Source organism: Neomonachus schauinslandi, chromosome 15 (genome assembly GCF_002201575.2).
Source record: "Neomonachus schauinslandi chromosome 15, ASM220157v2, whole genome shotgun sequence".
Classification (NCBI taxonomy): domain Eukaryota; kingdom Metazoa; phylum Chordata; class Mammalia; order Carnivora; family Phocidae; genus Neomonachus; species Neomonachus schauinslandi.
The window spans coordinates 29,920,594-29,945,265 of NC_058417.1; positions in this window are offsets into that span (position 1 = coordinate 29,920,594).

The following is a 24,672-nucleotide window of genomic DNA, read 5'->3' on the forward strand; positions in this document are numbered from 1 at the left end:
GCTTCTCATTAGAGCTCCAGCCTAAATGCAACCCCTTCCTAAAAAGCCTTCCCTTTTATCTCAAAGTAATTACTCCTTTGAGAGTCTTTACTCATTTACTCTCTGATAGCACCTTTCATTTTCTACCATGTTGGTGGCATAAATGTTTTATCCTCTTCCAAAGCTCCTTAAAAGGGATGATGTCTTTTTTTTAACCCTCATGTGATGCCAAATACAATATCTTGCACAGAGTAGGTACTCAATAAATGTTTGCTAAATGAACTAAAGAATGAAAAATCAGAAAGCGAGTGGTTCATCTAGAATCACTGTCCATTTATTTTACTCTCTTAAAAGAAAATATTTTAGTTCTCAACTCTCCCCAAATAGGTCATCCTACTCCGCCCTGCCTCAACTGTAAGCAACAGGTGTAGGTGAGTATTTACTACCATCATACTTCTCCAGCCACACAGGCCCTTCAAAATGCTTGATGAGCAAACTCATGAATGATTTCAGGCCACCAGGGGGCCTCCTGCTGCTACCTGAGTCCCAAAGGAAACACTGGAATGACAAATTATAACTGAAATGGAATCATATCTGCACATAGCACTATCTCTCCTAAATGTGAGGAGTTGGAGAAGATTCTCCACCGAGCCCACTACTACTCTCCTCCCTAAGCCACTTCACAAGGCTACATCTGGGTCCCCCTAGTCAGTAGAGGAGCCCTGTCTGGGAGCCTTCAGTCCCATTAAAGGGTTACACACCTCTGCAAAACTGTAAGGCACAAAGATTGTCCTATGCATTGTGAATTCCAACTCCAATGAGGGTGAATTATGATATCACAATTATTTCATAACATATGTCTTTACTGGGCAAAGTTTATCTTTTCAAATGGTTGATAAGCAGATATGGAATGCATACATAAGCATGATGCAGGTATATATGTATTAAAAAGATAACCTGGCCCAATCCTGGAGCATCAGAAACCAGCTGTATCACCCAGCTGAATAACCCTAAACCCCACACATCCTGGGTCACACAAGGACAACTTTTGACCTCATCCTGTGCAGCAGGTCTCTACCTAGGTGAGAATCATAGCCACCCAGGTAACTCTGTGCTTCCCACCTTATCTTGGTTAATCTTAGGAATCTCGCCTAGAGAAGATGGTCAAGGTCATATGGATCAGGCACGTGGCTGAAGCCAGAGCATAAGCCCAGGAGAGCTAGACCACAAATCCTCAAACCTACCTCTTTGCACCATCACCACTCATAAACGGGCTGGGGGGAGATCTCCTGGTCTCCTGGGAAGTATTTTGGTTTTGAACTTAGAAGATCTGATTATAAATCCCAGTTCTCCTGTTAAGCTAGTCAGATGACCTTGAGTAGTTAAGCCTCATCTTTAAAGTAAGGTTAATTTTTAAGAAATGATTTAGATTTTGTACACTATAAAGTACTACATAATTGCAAAATTGCTATTTATGGTAATATCTAGTGTTGACTTTATCCTCTTTCTCTACTTATTATCCCAACATGTCATTAAGCATCAAGCAGCCCCCTGTTTTGGTTAATTGACTTTAATCAGTCACTTTGTTTAACCTTGACATTATCCATAAAGGCTTTCTAGACCCAAAATATTCCAAGGAAAGCTCCTGTTCCAAAGATGAATCATCACTACATTTCCTTAATATTGTTATAATTTTCAGTGCTTTCACATATGTTGGAATTACTGTAAAGGTATATGTAATAGGGACATTCAATTAGGTGCCCTCAACATAAAAGAGATTATATATATTATAAAATTATATATATTATTTAAAAAAATCCTTTTTTCCACCCCCCGCACTGCTATTCAAGCCAATTTCGTCCTAGGCTGCCCCGCAGAAAGGAAGACTAAAGGCAGAAATCTAAAGAGAAACAAAAGAAGTACACTCCTAGTGCCTGGCTTTTGAGCTTCCAAGGGCATCCCATTGATTTAGGGGTTATCTACAGAATTGTCAAGGGTAGTTTGTTTATAGTTGATTTTTACATTACTCCCTGACTTTAGTACTTAATCTTGTGTACAACAGTATTCAACTGTACCTGATGTTACCCAACATTCTCCATCACACTTTGAGGCTGGAAGGGCATGGGTCCACCCAGCTCTTTGCAAACCATTATTCAGAGAGGATAAGTGACTTGTTCAGTCAAGGTCTCACAGCCTTGGACCAAAATGTTGACCAGATATTGTAGTTATCCCAGATATACACCAAGCCATAACAGATACCATTTCTAGAATGTCTCTTTAGGAAAGGAAGACAATAAAAGTGTTCTGACACGGACTTTTGAAAAATTCTTTTTGAAGTATAACGTACATAGAGAAAAGTGTGCAACTTAGTGAATTTCACAAACCTGTAGAGCTAAAACCCAGATGAAGAAACTAAATGCAGCAGCTTCTCCAAGCCCCCCCTTAAATCTACTTCCAGTCATTATCTTTCTGGGGGAACACTATTCTCACCTCTAACACATAGAGTCGTTTTGCCCATTTTTAAACTCCATATAAATGGAATCATACAAAGTGTACTCTTTGTGCCTGGCCTCTTGATGTGCCATCATTTCCAAGATTAGGTTATAAAGACACTGAGGCTTTTGCCTTGATGTTTCTCTCTCTCTCTCTCTTTCTCTCTCTTGCCTTCATCTGGCAGAAGCCCTCTGCTATGTCATGAGGACACTCAGGAAGCTGTAGAGAGGCCTGTGTAGTGAGGAATTAAGGCCTCCAGCTAATAGCCAGAGAGGAGCTGAGACCTACCAGCAACTACCTCAGTGAACCTAGAAGTAGATCCTCCCACAGTGGAATCTTCTGATGACTGTATCCCCAGCTGACAGCCTCACCAAAACTTCCTAAGACACCTTCAGCCAGAACCACACAGTCAGGGTTGAATTCTATGATTTTTGTGGGCCCTGGGCACTTTTGTCTCTCTGGGCCCTTTCTTTCACTTGAAAAAAAAAGAAAAAGAAAGAAGGAAAGAAGGAAGGAAGGAAGGAAGGAAGGAAGGAAGGAAGGAAGGAAGGGAGGAAGGAAAGAAAGGAGGGAGGGGAGGGGACGGAGGGGAAGGGAAGGAGAGGGGAGAGGTGGGGAGGGGAGGGGAGGGAAGAGCAGGAGGATGTATTTCACTTATTGCAAGAAGAAAATTGTACTGAAAAGTATTGTGGGCTCTAGGCACTGCACATACTTGACCTAATGGATAAATTGGCCCTTTACTCAGCTAAGTCACTCATGGATTTCTGACCCACAATAACTGGGAGGTAATAAATGTGTGTTGTTTTAAGTTACTACGCTGTAGAGTAATTTGTTATTCAGCATCAGATAATATTGTGCTCTTGTGAAATTTCCTCTATGTGACTTTTGGTGTACGTACATACACATCTCTGTTGAGAATATACCCAAGAGTGGATTTCCTGGATTAAAGGGTAGGTGTGTGTTCAGCTTTACTGCCAGAGTTTTCGAAAATGGTAAGATCAATTTATTCTTTCACCAGCACTATAAGAGAGTTCTGGATGCATTACATCATCATCAATTTTTAAAAATATTTTCAATCTTCCATTTTAGTCATTGTGGTGAATGTAACACTTGCTCTTAAAGTATATATTTTAAAAAAGGGATGTGGCAGGGCGCCTGGGTGGCTCAGTCGTTAAGCGTCTGCCTTCGGCTCGGGTCATGATCCCAGGGTCCTGGGATCGAGCCCCACATCAGGCTCCCTGCTCCGTGGGAAGCCTGCTTCTCCCTCTCCCACTCCCCCTGCTTGTGTTCCCTCTCTGGCTGTCTTTTTCTCTGTCAAATAAATAAAACCTTTAAAAAAAAAAAAAAAGGGATGTGGCACCAGAAGCTGGGCTCTACTAGGGCAGAGCAGGCTAGAGGTGGGAGAAGAGATTAGAGTGGAAAAATATGAATTAGATTTAGGCTTTGAAAAAGCAAAGCAGCAAGAGATAAATTCTCCAGGAAGTGCTCTGGAGACCAGAAACCAGGCTAAAGACTGAGAGTTGAGTTCTCCATGCTAACAACATTTATAGAGTTCTCACTATGCTCCAAGCATCATGCTCTGAGCTTTGTGTGGATGAGCTCATCTGATCCTCAGCCCAGTCCAATGAAGGAAGTACTATTATCACCTCCATTTAATAGATGAGGACATGGAGTCACAGATTAAGCCAAGTAATTGAGATCACACAGCTAGTAGAGTAGGGTCTGAGTTCAGATTCTAGAACCCACTCACTTATCCACCATGTTGATACTCTCTGGTACACAGTAACCTTCCAATACCTGATTCTGTGAGCAACACAGGGTCAAGAGTTTGAGCTAAAGCTAAAGAGTGAGTCAACAGTTTTGAGAAACCAGGACTAAAAAGGTAGATGATTACTGAATCATTTGCCATCTGAAGCCACATCATCTTATAATAACTCCCATATATTTGCAGCATTTTGCACCTTTCAAGACACTCCTATTAGCAAACATAGGACTGACTCAGGACCCCAGCCACATCTTCTGCCACCAAATCTGGTGCTTTCATTCTCAGCATCCTTGAGTTTCCTGTGTGGAAAATTCAAGACTCAGAATTATCAGCCAGCCCCAGCCCAAAACTGGAGGCTGGGTGTGACAGAAGTGCATAGCAGGAAAACTTGACATACTTTAGGGGGAATCAAAGAAGGCTTCCTGCAGGTGGTGACTTGATAAGAGCAGGACAGGTAGAGGAGTTGGACAGGTGATAGGAGTAAGTAAGGAGAAGCAATCAGGGATACTCCCAGAGGGAACACCCAGAGTGAGTGCTGAAAGGTCATGGGGAGAGCTAGCCCTCAGCCTCTCTACCTCACCAGATCGCTATAAGGCAACAATGAAAAAACTCCTTAAGGGGATTTATCAATTACAAAAATCTGTCCAAGCAAAGAGGCTCAGTAACTCTAATATCTGTAAGATTCAAACTTATGACTAGAGAATCAAATGTTCAGGTTCTAATTGAGCAGAAATACTTCACTTTAATGTATGAGCACTATGGGGATGGTGAATAAAAAATATTATCATAACTAAAATCTTCCTCATCATCATTTCAATAATTATCCTCCCTGAAGATGGTGTAGCACTCTGGTTAAAGGCTGGACTCTAGACACAAAGTGCCTAGACTTGAAATTCAGTTTTACCACTTCCTTGCCCTGTGTCCTGTACAAGTAAACTTGTACCTCAGTTTTCTCATTAACAAAATGGGAATATTAATGGTATACCTCATAGGGTTAAAATAACTATTAACTGAGTTAATAGATAAAAAGTGCTTTATATCAATGACTGGTTCTCAATATATTAAGTGGTACTAGCATCTATCTTAAAGTTAATTTTAAAGCCTAGCTGATATGCTTTGAGGGAGTTTTATGACATATAAAGCTACAGAAGTTACCAGAAAATCAGTTCAAATGAGATATTAGTAGAAAAAATGGCAGTTTACCTCATGAAAGAAATTGTAGGGGGCAGAGCAAGATGGCAGAGGAGTAGGAGACCTGGATTTCGTCTGGTCTCAGGAATTCAGCTGGATAGGGATCAAACCATTCTGAACACCTACAAACCCAACAGGAGATCGAAGAAAAGAAGAGCAACAACTCTCTCATCAGAAAAGCGACCACTTTCTGGAAGGTAGGACTTGCGGAGAAGTGAATCCGAGGCGATATTCGGGAGGATAGACAGCGGGGGAGGGGCCTCCGGCGGCTGCTTCTGTCAAGTGATAGAACCACGGAGCACAAAATCGGAACTTTTAGAAGTCTGCTCCGCTGAGGGACGTCGCTCCGGTGGCTAAGCAGGGGGTGGAACCCTCTGGGACAGTGTGGTCTCAGGACCCTCAGAAAGACCGGGGGTGCCTGAGTGCGGCAGAGCTCCCAGGTATCGGAGCGGGGAAGCCAGCTGCAGAGACAGAGACGAGGCGCGGGCTCTCAGCTCGGGGTTGCCATAAACCGTGATCCGCGGCACAGTCGGCCCCGGCTCCTCCAGCAGGGACCCAAGAAGCGGCAGATCCGGGGAGACTCCCCTTCCTCCCCGGGGAGGAGCGGCGTGGGAGTGCACCACAGGGATCTGCTGGGTTTGGAGACTCCACCCGGGGTTGGGTGCCAGAGATAGAAACGCGCGGTCACAGGCCTGGTGAATACGGAGTGTGGCCGGAGACCGGGGAGACGGGAGTGACTGGCGGCTCTTCTCTGGGGGCGCACTGAGGAGCAGGGGCCCCTGAGTTCTCGGTTCCTCCGGGGCAGAGATTGGGAGGCCGCCATTTTCACTCTCCGCCTCCAAAGCTGTACGGAAAGCTCGCAGGGAACAAAAGCTCCGGAGAGCAAACCCGAGCAGATTACTTAGCCCTGACCGGGCAAGGGTGGGGCAATTCCGCCTCCAGCAAAGACATTTGGAAACCACGGCAACAGGCCCCTCCCCAGAAGATCAGCGAGAACAGCCAGCCAAGACCAAGTTTACCGATCAATGAGAACGGCAGAACTCCAGCGCTAGGGGAATACTGCACATAGAATTCATGGCTTTTTTACCATGATTCTTTAGTCTTTCAAGGTTAATTTTTTTTTAACTGTCTTTTTTTTTTTTTTTAATTTTTCTCTTTCCCTTTTTCAACCAACTTATTATCAATCCCTTTTTTAAAAAAACATTTTTATTTTTCATTTTTAGATTCATATTCTATCCCTTCATAGTAGTTACCTGTATTTTTGGCATATATATATAAGTTGTTCTCTCTTTAAAATTTTGAGATAGTTTCTTCTAACAGATCAAAATATACCCTAAATCTCTAGTGTATGGTTTTTTTCTACTCCCCTGCCTGATCACATTCTCTCCCTTTTTTTTTAATCCTCTTCTTTCTTTTTTCAAACAACTTCTTATCAATTCCTTTTATAAAATTTTTTATAATTTCCATCTTTACAGTCATATTCCATCCCTTCATCATATCAACCCTTATTTTTGTACATATATAAGTTTTTCTTTCTTTAAAATTTTGGGAGGCACTTTCTTCTAACAGACCAAATACACCCAAAATCTAGTGTGTGGCACTGATCTATATACCAGCCTGATCATATCTAATCACATTCTGTTTTTGTTTTGTTTTGTTTTGTTCTGTTTTTGTTTGTTTTTATCTTTATCTTTATCTTTTTCTTTTTTTTTCTTCTTTTTCTTTTTTCTCTCTTTCCCTTTCTTTCCCCACTGCTTCAGGTCTTTTCTGATTTGTTTAGAGTATATTTTCTGGGGACGTTGTTACCCTGTTAGCATTTTGTTCTCTCATTCATCTATTCTCCTCTGCACAAAATGACAAGATGGAAAAATCACCTCAACAAAAAGAACAAGAGATAGTACCGACTGCCAGGGACCTACTCAATACAGACATTAGTACGATGTCAGATCTAGAGTTCAGAATCATCACTTTAAAGATACTAACTGGGCTTGAAAAAAGCATGGCAGTTATTAGAGAAACCCTTTCTGGAGAAGTAAAAGAACTAAAATCTAACCAAGTAGAAATCAAAAAGGCTATTAATGAGGTGCAATCAAATATGGGAGCGCTAACTGCTAGGATAAATGAGGCAGAAGAGAGAATCAGTGATATAGAAGACCAAATGATGGAAAATAAAGAAGCTGAGAAAAAGAGAGATAAACAACTACTGGATCATGAGGGCAGAATTTGAGAGATAAGCGATACCATAAGACGAAACAACATGAGAATAATTGGGATCTCAGAAGAAGAAGAAAGAGCGAGAGGGGCAGAAGGTATAATGGAGCAAATTATAGCAGAAAACTTCCCTAATTTGGGGAAGGAAACAGGCATGAAAATCCAGGAAGCACAGAGAACCCCTCTCAAAATCAATAAAAATAGGTCAACACCCCGACATCTAATAGTAAAACTTACGAGTCTCAGAGACAAAGAGAAAATCCTGAAAGCAGCTCAGGACAAGAGATATGTAACCTACAATGGTAGAAACATTAGATTGGCAACAGACCTATCCACAGAGACCTGGCAGGCCAGAAAGGACTGGCAGGATATATTCAGAGCACTAAATGAGAAAAATATGCAGCCAAGAATACTATATCCAGCTAGGCTGTCATTGAAAATTGAAGGAGAGATAAAAAGCTTCCAAGACAAACAAAAACTAAAGGAATTTGCAAACACAAAACCAGCCCTACAAGAAATCTTGAAAGGGGTCCTCTAAGCAAAGAGAGAGCCTAAAAACAACACAGACCAGAAAGGAACACAGACAATACACAGTAACAGTCATCTTACAGGCAATACAATGGCAGTAAATTCCTATCTTTCAATAGTTACCCTGAATGTAAATGGGCTCAATGCCCCAATCAAAAGACACAGGCTATCAGATTGGATTAAAAAACAAGACCCATCAATATGCTGTCTGCAAGAGACTCATTTTAGACCCAAAGACACCCCCAGATTTAAAGTGAGAGGGTGGAAAACCATTTACCATGCTAATGGACACCAAAAGAAAGCTGGGGTGGCAATCCTTATATCAGACAAATTAGATTTTAAACCAAAGACTGTAATAAGAGATGAGGAAGGACATTATATCCTACTTAAAGGGTCTATCCAACAAGGAGATCTAACAATTGTAAATATCTATGCCCCTAACATGGGAGCAGCCAATTATATAAGCCAATTAATAGCAAAAGCAAAGAAACACATCGACAACAATACAATAATAGTGGGGGACTTTAACATCCCCCTCACTGAAATGGACAGATCGTCTAAGCAAAAGATCAACAAGGAAATAAAGACTTTAAATGACACACTGGACCAAATGGACTTCAAAGACATATTCAGAACATTCCACCCCAAAGCAACGGAATACACATTCTTCTCTAGTGCCCATGGAACATTCTCCAGAATAGATCACATTCTCGGTCATAAATCAGGTCTCAACCAGTACGAAAAGACTGGGATCATTCCCTGCCTATTTTCAGACCACAATGCTTTGAAACTAGAACTGAATCACAAGAGGAAAGTCGGAAAGAACTCAAATACATGGAGGCTAAAGAGCATCCTATTAAAGAATGAATGGGTCAACCAGGAAATTAAAGAAGAATTAAAAAAATTCATGGAAACCAATGAAAATGAAAACACAACTGTTCAAAATCTTTGGGATGCAGTAAAGGCAGTCCTAAGAGGAAAGTATATAGCAATACAAGCCTTTCTCAAGAAACAAGAAAGGTCTCAAGTACACAACCTAACCCTATACCTAAAGGAGCTGGAGAAAGAACAGCAAGTAAAGCCTAAACCCAGCAAGAGAAGAGAAATAATAAAGATCAGAGCAGAAATCAAAAGAACAGTAGAACAGATCAACGAAACTAGGAACTGGTTCTTTGAAAGAATTAACAAGATTGATAACCCCCTGGCCAGACTTATCAAAAAGAAAAGAGAAATGACCCAAATCAACAAAATCATGAATGAAAGAGGAGAGATCACAACCAACACCAAAGAAATACAAACAATTATAAGAACATATTATGAGCAACTCTACGCCAGCAAATTAGATAACCTGGAAGAAATGGATGCATTCCTAGAGATGTATCAACTACCAAAACTGAACCAGGAAGAAATAGAAAACCTGAACAGACCTATCACCACTAAGGAAATTGAAGCAGTCATCAAAAATCTCCCAAAAAACAAAAGCCCAGGGCCAGATGGCTTCCCAGGGGAATTCTACCAAACATTTCAAGAAGAAGTAATACGTATTCTTCTGAAACTGTTCCAAAAAATAGAAATGGAAGGAAAACTTCCAAACTCATTCTATGAGGCCAACATTACCTTGATCCCAAAACCAGACAAAGACCGCATTAAAAAGGAGAACTACAGACCAATATCCCTGATGAACATGGATGCAAAAATTCTCACCAAAATACTAGCCAATAGGATCCAACAGTACATTCAAAGGATTATTCACCACGACCAAGTGGGATTTATCCCTGGGCTGCAAGGTTGGTTCAACATCCGCAAATCAATCAACGTGATACAATACATCAACAAAAGAAAGAACAAGAATCATATGATCCTCTCAATAGATGCAGAAAAGGCATTTGACAAAGTACAGCATCCTTTCTTGATCAAAACTCTTCAGAGTATAGGGATAGAGGGTACATACCTCAATATCATAAAAGCCATCTATGAAAAACCTACAGTGAATATCATTCTCAATGGGGAAAAACTGAGAGCTTTCCCCCTAAGGTCAGGAACGCGGCAGGGATGTCCACTATCACCACTGCTATTCAACATAGTACTGGAAGTCCTAGCCACAGCAATCAGACAACAAAAAGAAATCAAAGGCATCCAAATTGGCAAAGAAGAAGTCAAACTCTCACTCTTTGCAGATGATATGATACTTTATGTGGAAAACCCCAAAGACTCCACCCCAAAACTGCTAGAACTCATACAGGAATTCAGTAAAGTGGCAGGATATAAAATCAATGCACAGAAGTCAGTGGCATTCCTATACACCAACAACAAGACAGAAGAAAGAGAAATTAAGGAGTCGATCCCATTTACAATTGCACCCAAAACCATAAGATACCCAGGAATAAATCTAACCAAAGAGGCAAAGGATCTGTACTCAGAAAACTATAAAATACTCATGAAGGAAATTGAGGAAGACACAAAGAAATGGAAAAACGTGCCATGCTCATGGATTGGAAGAACAAATATTGTGAAGATGTCAATGCTACCTAGAGCAATCTACACATTCAATGCAATCCCCATCAAAATACCATCCACTTTTTTCAAAGAAATGGCCCAAAATTTGTATGGAACCAGAAAAGACCCCGCATAGCCAGAGGAATGTTGAAAAAGAAAAGCAAGGCTGGTGGCATCACAATTCCGGACTTCCAGCTCTATTACAAAGCTGTGATCATCAAGACAGTATGGTACTGGCACAAAAATAGACACATAGATCAATGGAACAGAATAGAGGGCCCAGAAATGGACCCTCAACTCTATGGTCAACTCATCTTTGACAAAGCAGGAAAGAATGTCCAATGGAAAAAAGACAGTCTCTTCAACAAATGGTGTTGGGAAAATTGGACAGCCACATGCAGAAGAATGCAACTGGACCATTTCCTTACACCACACACAAAAATAGACTCCAAATGGTTGAAAGACCTCAATGTGAGACAGGAGACCATCCAAATCCTAAAGGAGAACACAGGCAGCAACCTCTTTGACCTCAGCCGAAGCAACTTCTTCCTAGAAACATCGCCAAAGGCAAGGGAAGCAAGGGCAAAAATGAATAGTTGTGTTTTCATCAAGATTAAAAGCTTTTGCAAAGCAAAGGAAACAGTCAACAAAACCAAAAGACAACCGACAGAATGGGAGAAGATATTTGCAAATGACATATCAGATAAAGGGCTAGTATCCAAAATCTATAAAGAACTCATCAAACTCAACACCCAAAGAACAAAGAATCCAATCAAGAAATGGGCAGAAGACATGAACAGACATTTTCATGTCAGGAAATAAAGACTTTAAATGACACACTGGACCAAATGGACTTCACAGACATATTCAGAACATTCCATCCCAAAGCAATGGAATACACATTCTTCTCTAGTGCCCATGGAACATTCAATATCGCTTGGCATCAGGGAAATCCAAATCAAAACCTCAATGAGCTACCACCTCACGCCAGTCAGAATGGCTAAAATTAACAAGTCAGGAAACGACAGATGTTGGCAGGGATGCGGAGAAAGGGGAACCCTCCTACACTGTTGGTGGGAATGCAAGCTGGTGCAGCCACTCTGGAAAACAGTATGGACGTTCCTCAAAAAGTTGAAAATAGAGCTACCATATGATCCAGCAATTGCACTACTGGGTATTTACCCCAAAGATACAAAAGTAGGGATCTGAAGGGGTACATGCACCCCGATGTTTATGGCAGCAATGTCCACAATAGCCAAACTGTGGAAAGAGCCAAGATGTCCATCGACAGATGAATGGATAAAGAAGAGGTGGTATATATATACAATGGAATATTATGCAGCCATCAAAAGGAATGAGATCTTGCCATTTGCAATGGCGTGGATGGAACTGGAGGGTATTATGCTGAGCGAAATAAGTCAAACAGAGAAAGACATGTATCATATGACCTCACTGATATTAGGAATTCTTAATCTCAGGAAACAAACTAAGGGTTGCTGGAGTGGGGGGGGTGGGAGGTATGGGGTGACTGGGTGATAGACACTGGGGAGGGTATGTGCTCTGGTAAGCGCTGTGAACTGTGCAAGACTGTTGAATCTCAGATCTGTACCTCTGAAACAAATAATGCAATATATGTTAAGAGAAAAAAAAAAAGAAGGTAGCAGGAGGGGAAGAATGAAGGGGGGAAATCGGAGGGGTAGACGAACCATGAGAGACGATGGACTCTGAAAAACAAACTGAGGGTTCTAGAGGGGAGGGGGGTGGGAGGTTGGGTTAGCCTGGTGATGGGTATTGAGGAGGGCACGTTCTGCATGGAGCACTGGGTGTTATGCACAAACAATGAAACATGGAACACTACATCTAAAACTAATGATGTAATGTATGGGGATTAACATAACAATAAAAAAATTTAAAAAAAAGAAATTGTAAACACAGAGAAAATGGGTTGACATAGAAATTTGCATTCAGTCATATCTGGCAAGAGCACACCCCCTCCAAATCCATCTTTGACATATCAATGTTTCGTTTTCTCAGTCAGAAGCTGTTTATGGTTCAGCAAAATTCATATCCAAATTCACATATCTCAAAAATAACCCTGATGCCATCAAGCTACCTGATAGAGGGCCGGTTAGCATTTGGACAGTGCTTTGATGTAGGCATAGCGATTTCATATTCATTGCCTTGCTAACTCTTTCCAGAAGCTCTGTGAAATATTATCCTCATGTTGAGATGGGAAAATTGAGGCTTGGAAAGTTTAAATGGTTTGCGCATGATCAAACATTATATATATATATGACAGAAATAAGACTCACACCCTGATCCAGGTCTTCTGTCTTTCTATTCCACCTTGCCCCTGCCTTGCTAACCTGGGCATTGTAGGTTCCTATGGAATGTCCTCCCTTGGGGCTCTATGCCCCCTGGCCAGACAGCTAAGGATATTTCAACAAGTCTTGAAATTGGTTATACTTACATCTATGCTTTATTGTTCTTTCTGATTGGACACAGACATTTTTTAAAGAGTTAAGGTGGTAAATTGAGATTTGCATCAACATCTGAAATAAATATATAGTTTTAAATCATGTAGAAAATATAATGTGATTATACAATGCACATTTTTCACTAACCAGCTCTTGTTGCTTTTGGGGGTTTGTTTGTTTTTGTTTGTTTGTTTCTAGATAATAGAAGCTTACATCTCCATAGAGCTTATGTTTCAAACAAGAGATTGTCTTTATCAGTGGTTCCCAAATGTCTGTCCAAGCCCTGACAACCTCAGACTCACCCAGAAGCTCTATAAGACCAGAATTCACAGGTGCTGACCTCAGAGACTCTGGTTCAGAAGATTCAAAATGGGACCCTAGATCTGTTTAAAACAAACAAAAAAATCCCAAAATATACCAGGAAATGAAAATTAATAACCACAATATTTTTTCTATATAGACTGTTTTATTTCTCAATAAATTTATAATAAAGTAGAAGATTGGTAAGTATAGTTTGTCAAGAGCGAGAAATCACATAGTATGGCAATATTTTATTAAAATTTAAATGTGTATGCTCTTTATTCCAACTTTTTTTTTTTTAAGATTTTATTTATTTATTTGAGAGAGAGAGAATGAGAGAGAGCACATGAGAGGGGGGAGGGCCAGAGGGAGAAGCAGACTCCCTGCCGAGCAGGGAGCCCGATGCGGGACTCGATCCAGGGACTCCAGGATCATGACCTGAGCTGAAGGCAGTCGCTTAACCAACTGAGCCACCCAGGCGCCCTCTTTATTCCAACTTTATTTCACTTCTGAAAACCTATCTGATCATAAGTTTTACATCTTTACATAGATGTAATAGAACTCTAAGAATATTTATAGGACCATAATACACTGGAATGTTTTTCTCTGGAATTCTATTTCTACTTTTGTATTCAGATTCTCTTCCCACTTATGTTCAAAATAAACAACTGTATCATTAAAAATATATATATTTCTTTCTGCATTGACAGCATTGGCACACACTTACCCAAAAACAACCTTTGAATGAATTATGGTACATCTGTATTACATATACTCTATAGCTAATAAAATGAATGAGGCAAATTGGTATATACTAATATTAATTTGGAAGGGTGTCTGCAATACATTAGTGAAAGGCAAATTTTCAACTAATATTTATCATATGCCATTCTTGTAAAATAAATTGGAGTGTATTTGAGCTTGTTTAAATAAAAACTATAGAAGAGCCCATGGTGAATCTTCAAGAGGATGTCCATCATTGGAGTGTTACTTCAAGGAAAAGGAGACATTTTTTCTTTAGACTCCTCTAAATTGTTTTGATTATTATAGTAAGCAATAATTAGCTTTAAAAGAATATAGAATGAGGGCACCTGAGTGGTTCAATTGGTTAAGCGACTGCCTTTGGCTCAGGTTATGATCCTGGAGTCCCAGGATTGAGTCCCGCATCAGGCTCCCTCTCATGCTCTCTCTCAAATAAAAATTTTTTTAAAAAATCTTAAAAAATAAAAGAAAAGAATATAGCCTGAGGGGGGAAATAAAGTGGTACTTGGAGAAACATTACAAATAAAAATAAAGAGCTTGTTGGGGCGCCTGGGTGGCTCGGTCGTTAAGCTTCTGCCTTCGGCTCAGGTCATGATCCCAGGGTCCTGGGATCAAATCCCGAATCAGGCTCCCTGCTCAGCAAAGAGCCTGCTTCTCCCTCTCCCACTCCCCCTGCTTGTGTTCCCTCTCTCGCTGTGTCTCTCTCTGTCAAATAAATAAATAAAATCTTTAAAATAAAATAAAATAAAATAAAATAGCTCGTGATTCCAGTATGCAGCCATGTTTGGGAACTGTTGATTCAAGCCAGACTGGGATCCTCTCCATTCATTCATTCACTGGTTCTCTCACTTGCTTAATATTTACTGGGCATGTGTAATGTGTTAAACACGGGTAGGTGTCGGAAATCCAAGCATTAAAAAGAAACATTTTGTGATTGAATTAAGAAGGTCTGGCTAAGGTAGTTCAGGCGTAAACTTTCTACAAAAACAAAAAAAGCCTATAAGGTCAACGAGCCAATCTGTGTATTAACTACATATATTTGGATTCCTATACCTCTGGTATCAAGATAGAATGGGAACAAAGTGCCTATAGTAATTTGGAATAAATTCTGGTAAGAATCTTGAGTGTGAAAGTAATAGGAATATAATATACTCTATTACTTTCCCTTTCCTTTGTATTTAATCACGAATTTTTATAGGCCATAGCCTATAGGCCTATGTGTGTTTGGTTTCATTGCATTGGTTGTGGTACATTAGTAAATTAATGAATCATTAATAATTGAGACTATTCCCTCATGAGACAGCCACACCCTAAAAATACCCTTTGCCTATGAACCCTGAAGAGTAGTAGAGAAAACCCAAGCAGATGGCATTGAGAAAGCCCTTTGTGTGGTTTTAACATAGAATGGACAGGCCAGCACTGAGTCACAGTGGGTCTGATACCCACTGCTCACAGGTTCCCCAGCGTTTTCATTGGGAAGTAGCCCATGTCCAAAAAAAATAGAATTACCCTTTTGCTCCATCTCAGCCTCCTATTGAGAAAAGCAAACACAGATGATTTTCCATTTCAAGTTCAAATACAGAATGGATTGCTTCTTGTTTTGCTTGACTGGGGTAGTTAATGAGAGTTCAGAGACTGGCACCCTGCCAGGCACAAATTGGTTGGGATCACATTGTCAAACGAACCCAGAAAAAGAAACAGAGAGGGGGGAGGGGTCGACCCAGAAAAAATGTACATTTGGATAAGGCGTGACTGTGATCATTGGTATTTCAAGCGTCCAACACATGTCGCCTTTCTGTACGGAGTGGCTAATCCAGAGCAAAAAGGGATCTTTGGAGGCAACGTTTGTGTTGCTTCACTCCTCTGCAACCACACTCTATACTAAAAGTGCTTGCATCAAAGGAAGGCTGACAACACATTTTAGCACTTTCACGGTTCTAACTTAATCATGGCAGGAAGCTTTTCTGCTACTGGGAGAGCAAGTTGCGTCACTAGGAACATCTGACTCCAGGATCAAGTGTCCATCACTTTGCCTAAGGTCGTTAAAAAATACTAGGGTGTCACCTTACAACATAAAGGCTTTGCCTGAGTAACAATTAAGAGGAAACGCATAGCATGATAAATAATTGAACAGGTGGATTAGAGAAATGCTTTTCCTGTGCAAATGAGAGGGGTGATGGACAGCTGTAAATCCAGCCTCTTTGGCCATCTTCCTCCACAGCTCAGAGCTCTAACTGGTTGAACTGCTCTTTTTTTTTTTTTTTTTCTTTTCCACTTTGCCTTTTTTGGTCGTTCAAGGATCTCTAGGGCCTCATGGAATCAGACAAGCTGCAGAGAAAGGCAACACCTCAGAAGTTCCCCAGAGCGGCTTTCAAGGGCCACCTGCCAGCAACTAATGCTGCAGGGAATTGCCCACTGAGAGGGAGAATATTGTGGATGTAGTTTGTGCAGGACAAGCTTGGCTGTAGATCAGATGGCAAGTCCGTCTGCTTGTATGATTTGAGAAATGCCCCATTTAACTTGCTGCTGCCAAAACACCTGTGAAGCACAAGCTGAGTATCACCTCCTCAAATAGGGTCTCCCATTCGGGTATTGACATTGTTTTCGTCCCAGAAAAATAACATTGTTGAAGTCTCTAGAAAGGGGACACAGACTGCCAATTCATGGTGTCGTTCATAGCAGCCCAAACAGCTTTGGTTATTGATATCCTGGAAATATTTAACACCAGAAAGTTCTCGTATCCTCAGACTGGTAACTGCCCACCAATAGATGCTTTACCAATAGAAGACAAAGGGGAGACAGAGAGAGAGAGAGAGAGAGAGAAGGAATGAGAACAGAGGAAAAGAACACAGCAACTTTTGCAAACAAGCCACCATCCTGGTTTCTATTTGCAGCCCAGCAGCAATATTTGAAGCCCTCAGTGAAAATAAAACCCTCAAGCTTGGAACTCCCGCTACCACAGCATATTTTTAAATGGTTACGAAAGGAGTCTGAGCATTCAGCCTGGCAATGCCCAAGATTCTTGGGCCACTCTGTGGATAGTACTTGAAGACCACCAAGCAGACAGACCCTTGTTTTGCCAAGCCAGGACATGAAAAGAAGACAATACATGGGATGATAAGAAAGTCAGAGGGAGCAGATGACCCAGTGTAATGATTCCTATCTTCCAAAACAGGAAAGTTAACCACACTAGAATTGCATGGAGGCAGAATTTGAAGACAAAATAGAGTTTTTTTAAAGAAGAAATTTATAAGGAAAATTTCAAACATCTACTAATACAAGAGAGAACGGCCTAATGAACACCCAGGTCCCTACCACCTGGCTTCAATAATTATCAACTTATGCCCAGTTTTGGTTCATTTGTACCCTCCCCTCAACTCCCATTTACCACCAAATTATTTTGGAATAAACCCCAGACAACACACAATGGATGATTTAAAAAACAAACTTTTATAAGGTTTATGAACTGGCTGTAGGTTAGTTAGCGAAGCTAAATACTATAGAAGACTAATTTGGATAATTCATTTTAGATAAATATTTTTTTTTAAAAAGCTGAAACAAGCTCTCCCTGAATTTTCATACTAACTAAAATTTGCTTTCATACCAGTTTCATAAAACTTTTCCTGGTGGTTATCTGATGGCTAGATAGTTATATGCAAATAAACAGCAGACCTATCATCTTGCAGGACATGGAGTTTTGGAGAAACAAGGGTGGATTGTAATTGAGAAGGGTGGTGACTCCAGGAAAGGGGGCAAAATGTAGTGTGAGCTCACAGGGGGTGTGGAGGAGCATGGAGATCAGAGAGCCTCTGCCGGTTACTAAGGTTACTCCCTGGTCTGCAGCCAAAGCTGCTCTTTGATCTTCATCCTTCAGACCTTCTTATTAATATCCCCAGAGGGCTGCCCTTTCCCTCCTCACTCACCCAAACCAATTCAGAATCACAAAAGGGTAAGGAAGCTTAGGGGTGAGCATCTGAATATACTAACTTCCCTAGGCAGCTTTGTAGCTCTGTCTTGTCCCCTCTACTTCCACACCTCTGTGAAGGGGAGAAGTGGGAGCGAGACATTCAAAACCCCCGTGGTGATTCACTTTCAATGTATTTAGTATATGCAAATATGGAATTAGCAAAGACATAAATTATGACATTGCTTAAGGAGTTTTAGTTTTAACTGTGTGAGGATTAATCACAGCATTGATACTTTGCAGCATTTAACTTCCCCTGGACATTTTAATTGTATTTTGATCAATGAAAATTAGGTTATATATTATTGCAGGGTTGCATACATTCAATTCAATAGAATTTGAAAGCTCCTATTGTATAGAGAGCACTGTTGTAAATGCCAAGGAAATAAAAAGTTGGTCACTGGGCTCAAGGAGCTTGCAATGCAACAGGATTCTACAGGCAAGTATACACATGGCCATAATGCCATCATAAGAAAGACAGAAGAAAAGGAAACAAATGTGAGTGACAAGAAATGTTAACAGCAGAGTGTGATGAAGATGCAGAGGGAAATGTCACTTATGTAGGAGAGCAGTGAATGAATCCTAAAAGTCTGTCAAGCTGGAGCAGGATCTCAATGAGAGAAATGGGGGTTGAGGAGAAGAAAGCATTTCAGGAAGAAGGAAAAGTGGAAGAAAAGGGAAATATATGAGAACAAGTGGGACGTGTTCAGGGAAACGCAGAATCCACGTTGGCAGGAAAGTAGGTTCCCTTTGGGGAGGAGGAGCAGGATAGGATTTAAAAGGCAAGGTGATTGCATCAAGGCAAAAAACCAAAAACCCTCTAGGGAGTTACATGCACAAAGCCTGAAGCAGGATTACCTGATCCTGGTTCTGACCCTGAGCTGAGTGATCGAGGATAAATCACTGAGACCCTTAACTTGAAGGTCTCTGCCTATAAAATCAGGATACAAACAGTGCCCATCTCTGGCTACTATTGTTTCATTCCCTTATCAGTGGGGTACAGCGAGGTTTCCCTGGATTGTGCAGAAGAGGAAAGGCTATTATAGTTCATAGGATATTGGGGAGGGGTTGAATGTGGCCACTCCATCTACTGACCCTGAAGTGAGCTGATCCCAGGCAGGTCCGAAGGCTAGAGCTGTTCTAGATAAGGGTAAGATTCTTCTGGAAGACTGCTTTTCTGTTGCTGACAGGACAGCCCAGTGTTGCCTGGATGGAAAAGCATTCGTGCAATCCCAGGGAGGCTCAGCCAGCAGCAGCATTCTATGTTGACTTTGCTGGGGGGGGGGGGGGGCACCTGCAGGGTAACTGCTGGAGAGGGACCCATGTTCTGAGGAGCCATGGCAGGACCTTCCCATTTTCAGTTAGTTTGCCTTATGACATGCGGCCAGCCCTGTCTCCATACACACCCCAGCCCATAATACAACTCTTTCCAGTTGAAAAAAGTCTCGAAAGTGGAAAGAAAAAGGGGGTGTGGGGTGTGAGATGTGATGTGACCTGACAGCACTGGGATGGACGGGTCACCTCTCGGCTCCCTCCCCTTTCCTCCTGAAGGGGTGGAGGGAGAGCTGATGCCAATTTAATGGGTCACAACTGGGTGTCTCTCCCTTCCTGGAAGGCCTGGCAACATCTCTCCGACCATTGTGATTAGGAAGAAAGCATTCACAAGGATGATTATCTAATCAGGGAATGAGCCTTGGTTCATGAGACAAGCATTAGGGGACTCAAAAAATCTAATGGAAAAAAGACCCACATCAGGAAATAGCACCAGTAATCACACCCTGAATGATTATTATACACAAACACCGAAGATTTGGGACAATTAATTGTAAATGATCATCAAATAAAATTGCCAGATATTTATCTTGAGTACCTACTCTATTAAAGATACTACCAATTTCTCCTACTTGGTTTCCTCCCTTCCAGCCACTGCACTCTTGGGTTGAATTTGCTCAAATTATGGTCTAGGGGCCATCTGATTCCAAATTCCCTGGGGTGCTTGTTAAAAGTTTGGATTTCTGAGTATCACCTTACACCTATGGCATCAGAATCTCTGGGAGGCAAAACCCAGAAATATGAATTTAAAATACTTTTTATTAGAAAAATTTCAAGCATGTTCAAAAGTAAAAAGAAAAATATAATAAGCTACCACCTACTTATCACTCAGCTTTAATAATCATCAACCCATGGCCAATCTTGTTTGATAAATACCCCTATCCCAGATTATTCTGAAGTACCAGATATCACATCATTTCATCTATAAATATTTCAGTATATATCTCTAAATAATAAAGAATTTTTTAAAAATCTAAATACATTTATTATACCTTAAGAAATTAACAATTTTCCTTTATATTAAACATCTAGTCAACATTCAAATTTCCCATGTTATCTCACAATTTGGGGTTTTTTAAAGTAGATTCCACACCCAACATGGAGCTTGAATTCATGATCCTGAGATCAAGAGTCACATGCTCTACTGACTAAGCCAGCCAGGTGCCCCATCTTACAATTTTTTGAATCAAAAACCAAAAAACTTCCCTACATTGCAATTGGTTGATACATCCCTTGTTTCTTTTTTTCCTCCTGGAATACTCTTGTTCCACTCTTTGCTTCTTATTTGTTGAAGAATTTGGGTTGTTTGTGCTGTAGAGTTTCCTTTGACCCCTGTAGTTTTCTTCAATATATTTAATAATGTTATATAATAATTAATTTTATAATGTATATATTTTATTTATTGGTACTTTAGTATTTACTAGCAATTACATAATAGTTATTACTTTATATTATATAATATAAAACTATACATTTATATTATATAATATAAAACTATTATATTTATATTAAATAATATAAAATTAGTAATTATATAATAATTACTAATAATTTCCTTATTATCATTTAAATGTAAAGCCTTGACCAGATTCAGATTTGGTGGTTTTGGCGGGAATACTTTGTAGGTGGTGTGAAGTATCAAATACTTCCATCTGGGGGCGCTAAATGTCTGGTTGTCTTTTTATAATAGTAGTAGTTATTAATAAACATTGCTCGGTCCCATTAACTCACTGGGGACTCTGGTTCTTTATTTTCAAAACAGTCCAGATGAATTTTACACACATTAAAGCTCTAAGAATTTAGGTCTCGTCCTTTTTCTATGCTGCTTGTAGAATTATCTTACAAAAAAAGTAAATTCTCCTTTGCCCTCTAATAAACTCTTGTAATAACACCAGATTGAGGCCAAGCAAGACAGTCCTTCACAGTGTGGGGAGACAATATTAGTGTTGTATTTATTGTTACTTTTTTGAACTTAAATATGAAATTAATATAATCAATGCCTCATATATGAATCCATCATAGCACTGTATAAGATTTTTAAGTAAAGGGAGGAATGCACAATCAAAAAAGGTTTAAAGATTGTTGCCTAGAAGATGGAGCCTACGTCACTGAACTTGTCAGATAGAAATCACTTCCCCAGCTTTATTTCCCATCACTCTCCTTCCCCTCACATCCTATGTTGTGGTCACACTGAACTTCAGCCATGGCTCAGTGAAGCCATGTTCCTTCACACCTCCTTGCCTTTGCTCATGCTGACTCTGTGCCTGTATTATCCTTCCTGCAGTTCAATACCTGACAGGTCCCTTGCTATGGAAGCTTGCCATAAGTAAGAACTGTTCCCTTCATGCCCTAATGGACATAGTACACATCTCCATCCTGGTTTCTACCTTTTTGAAATGTAATTGTTCTTTGTATGTTTGTCTTTTGCTATGCATGACATCTCCAGTGAGCTGGGGGGCTGTGTCTTTTATCTCTATATTTTGACTGTGTATATTCCTCTGCGTATTTTTAGTCTGGGATCTGGCTCAAGGGGTGTACTCGGAAACTGTTAAGATGACCAAGAAAGAGGAGGCAAGAGCTGGATATGGAAAAGCAGACTGCAGTAAGAAAGGCATTCTGTACACAGAATTAGCCTAGCAAAGAAATGCTGGTGAAAACAACAAGGCAGGTTTCAGGATATAAGTTAGGATTCTTGGGGTTGAAAGCAACAGAAACAGATCTATCTGTAAGGACAATGGAATGTGTTGGAATAAGAATCACTGGCTTACAGAACCACTGGAAAGCTGGAGGATCAGGTTTAGAAAATGGTAAGAAGCAAATGTATTCCCAGGAACCCAGAAGCAGGAAGCACAATAGTTTTCTGGCAGAAAGACTCTAGCCAGGATGCTGCTACACCTGCCAGAGGACTCTGCCAACACCATCACCACAGCTGTAAATGAATCCCAACTGCTCCTCTAGGTCTGCATCACGCACTCACTTTTTATTGTCCTGGATGGCAGCATCTGACTGGCAAGCCTAAGTCATGCTCATACCATGGAAGAAAGCAGGGAAGAGATGGTGCATTTGATCCTACCTCCCACCACGAATAACGTAATGGGAAGATTCTCCCCAAAATAAGAAGGTAAGGTGGTTGAATTTTTGGACAGTTGAAACGAAAAGTACACTTTAGAGAATAAGTAATTAAATTGACATTATAGCAAAGAATTTATCTAGGAGAATGGTCAGAGATCAGGCTAGAAATACGGTAGGAACCAAGTTATACAGTTCCTCCCATTATTTCCCAGGCAAGGTAATTTCGTATTTATGCTATAGATGTGGGGGGAGGGGAGTTTTTGAGGTTTATCTGTAGAGGAGTAACACTATTAAAGGGATTGTTTGGATAATTAAGTGATCCCTTTTGGAAGGCTGGATTAGACAGGAAGACACTGCAGAAAGGGAGATCAGTTCATGAGTGTTTGCAATAGTTGAGGTTCCAGAGATTAGCCATTAATCTGCAATCCAGAAAAGTTGAGCTGGATCCTCAAATATCAAAGATAAAAGCAGATCCTAAGTCTGTATCAGGAGCCAAGCATAGCAGACCAGAAAAAGGATGAAGGGGAGAAGGGAAGCCAGGCTTAGAAAGTCACTCCAAGGAATTTGAGTAGATTGCTGCTCTCTGCACCTGTTGTTTCTTCAATGTAGACACTAGTACTTCTGCTCCCACCTGGGGATACCTTAAAGGCATCTCATGGTCTCTGCCAGGTATCAGCGAAGGGTGGAACAAGAGTTGGGCAATGGTGAATGATAGACTGATGGTATTAGGAAAAAAATATGGAGGGAAATGTGAAGGACAAGCTTGATGGAAAAGGGTGACTTCCACTAGAAAGACTTATATGTAGAGATGTCTGCAGGAAATTGGAAATGGAAGTCTACAGCTCAAGAAAAAGTAGGTGACTTTAGAGAAGGTGCCTGAAGAAACTAACATTTATTAAATGGCTGCTATGAGCCAGGCACTTTCACATCTTAGCCTTTGCATCAACCCTTACTGAGGTGATATAATTTCCCCCTATCTTATTGGTGAAGAACCTGAGGATCTGACATTAGATTTTTCTCCAAGTTCAAACAACTATTACGTGGTGTACCCAATACTCAAACCTACATACTCTGACTACTAGATTCTGTATACATTTTAAAATCATATTTTGGCTGAATTTGGAAATTCATTGCAATTATAGACTAATGGAATGATGACAGAAACTAAGTTAAAATTAAAATGCCAAGAAAAAAAAAAAAGCCAAGGCCATACAAATAGTAAGGAAACTGGTTTAGTTAACAGAAAGTAAGCTGGGAAGCTAGAGACAAGCTGTAAATATATGAAAGCTAGGATTCACAAGAAAAGTATTCATAGAAGTATTCATAAGAAAAAAATTGGGGGAGCAAAAAATTATTTACCGTCTTGGAATCCAGGAGGTTTTTAAACTTCTATTTTTAGTTCTGCATAGATGGTGGGATTTTCCTGCCTGGGCTCTTTTAGTGAGAAAGGCTGACATTTTCACAAAATATCATTACCATGATTTTTATAACCAATTCTCCAGAAGGTAAAATTAATTTTAAAAGGAAAAGGAAATAATGAAATAGAACAGTGGAATGAGAACAGTAAAGTGCCCATTTGAATTATTAAAGGAGGCATAATTTGGACTTTTTAGTTTGAGCATAGACTGAATATTATTACTCCCAAGTACTTATCAGACACAGTAGCCATCTCTTCTTCATTATCACCCGTACTTGCTCAACCCCTTGTAATATGGCTGCTGAAACTGGTCCCTTAGAAGTCATTAAAGGTCTTCTAGTTGCTAAATCCAGTGGCTTCCCCAGTCTGTCTTCTCCAGTGTCATTCTTCATAGCAGTATCAAATGAAAATATCGTAAGTATTTAGGAGAATAGAACAAAAGGGCTTTGAGACTGATTATTTGTAGACGGTAAGGAAGAGGAAAGAATCAAACTTGGCATCCAAATTCCAGTCTTGGAAACTGAATGGATTAACAAAAATAGGGGAATCAAGTTGAGCCAAGGCAGGATGAGCAAATGATGACCACAACTGGAAAAATCGAGTCATGTGTGTATGCTTTATCTTCTTAAGTGAATTAAAAATTCTTGAGGGTAGCAGGGTCATGAGAATTTTTCTTCTCTCTTTT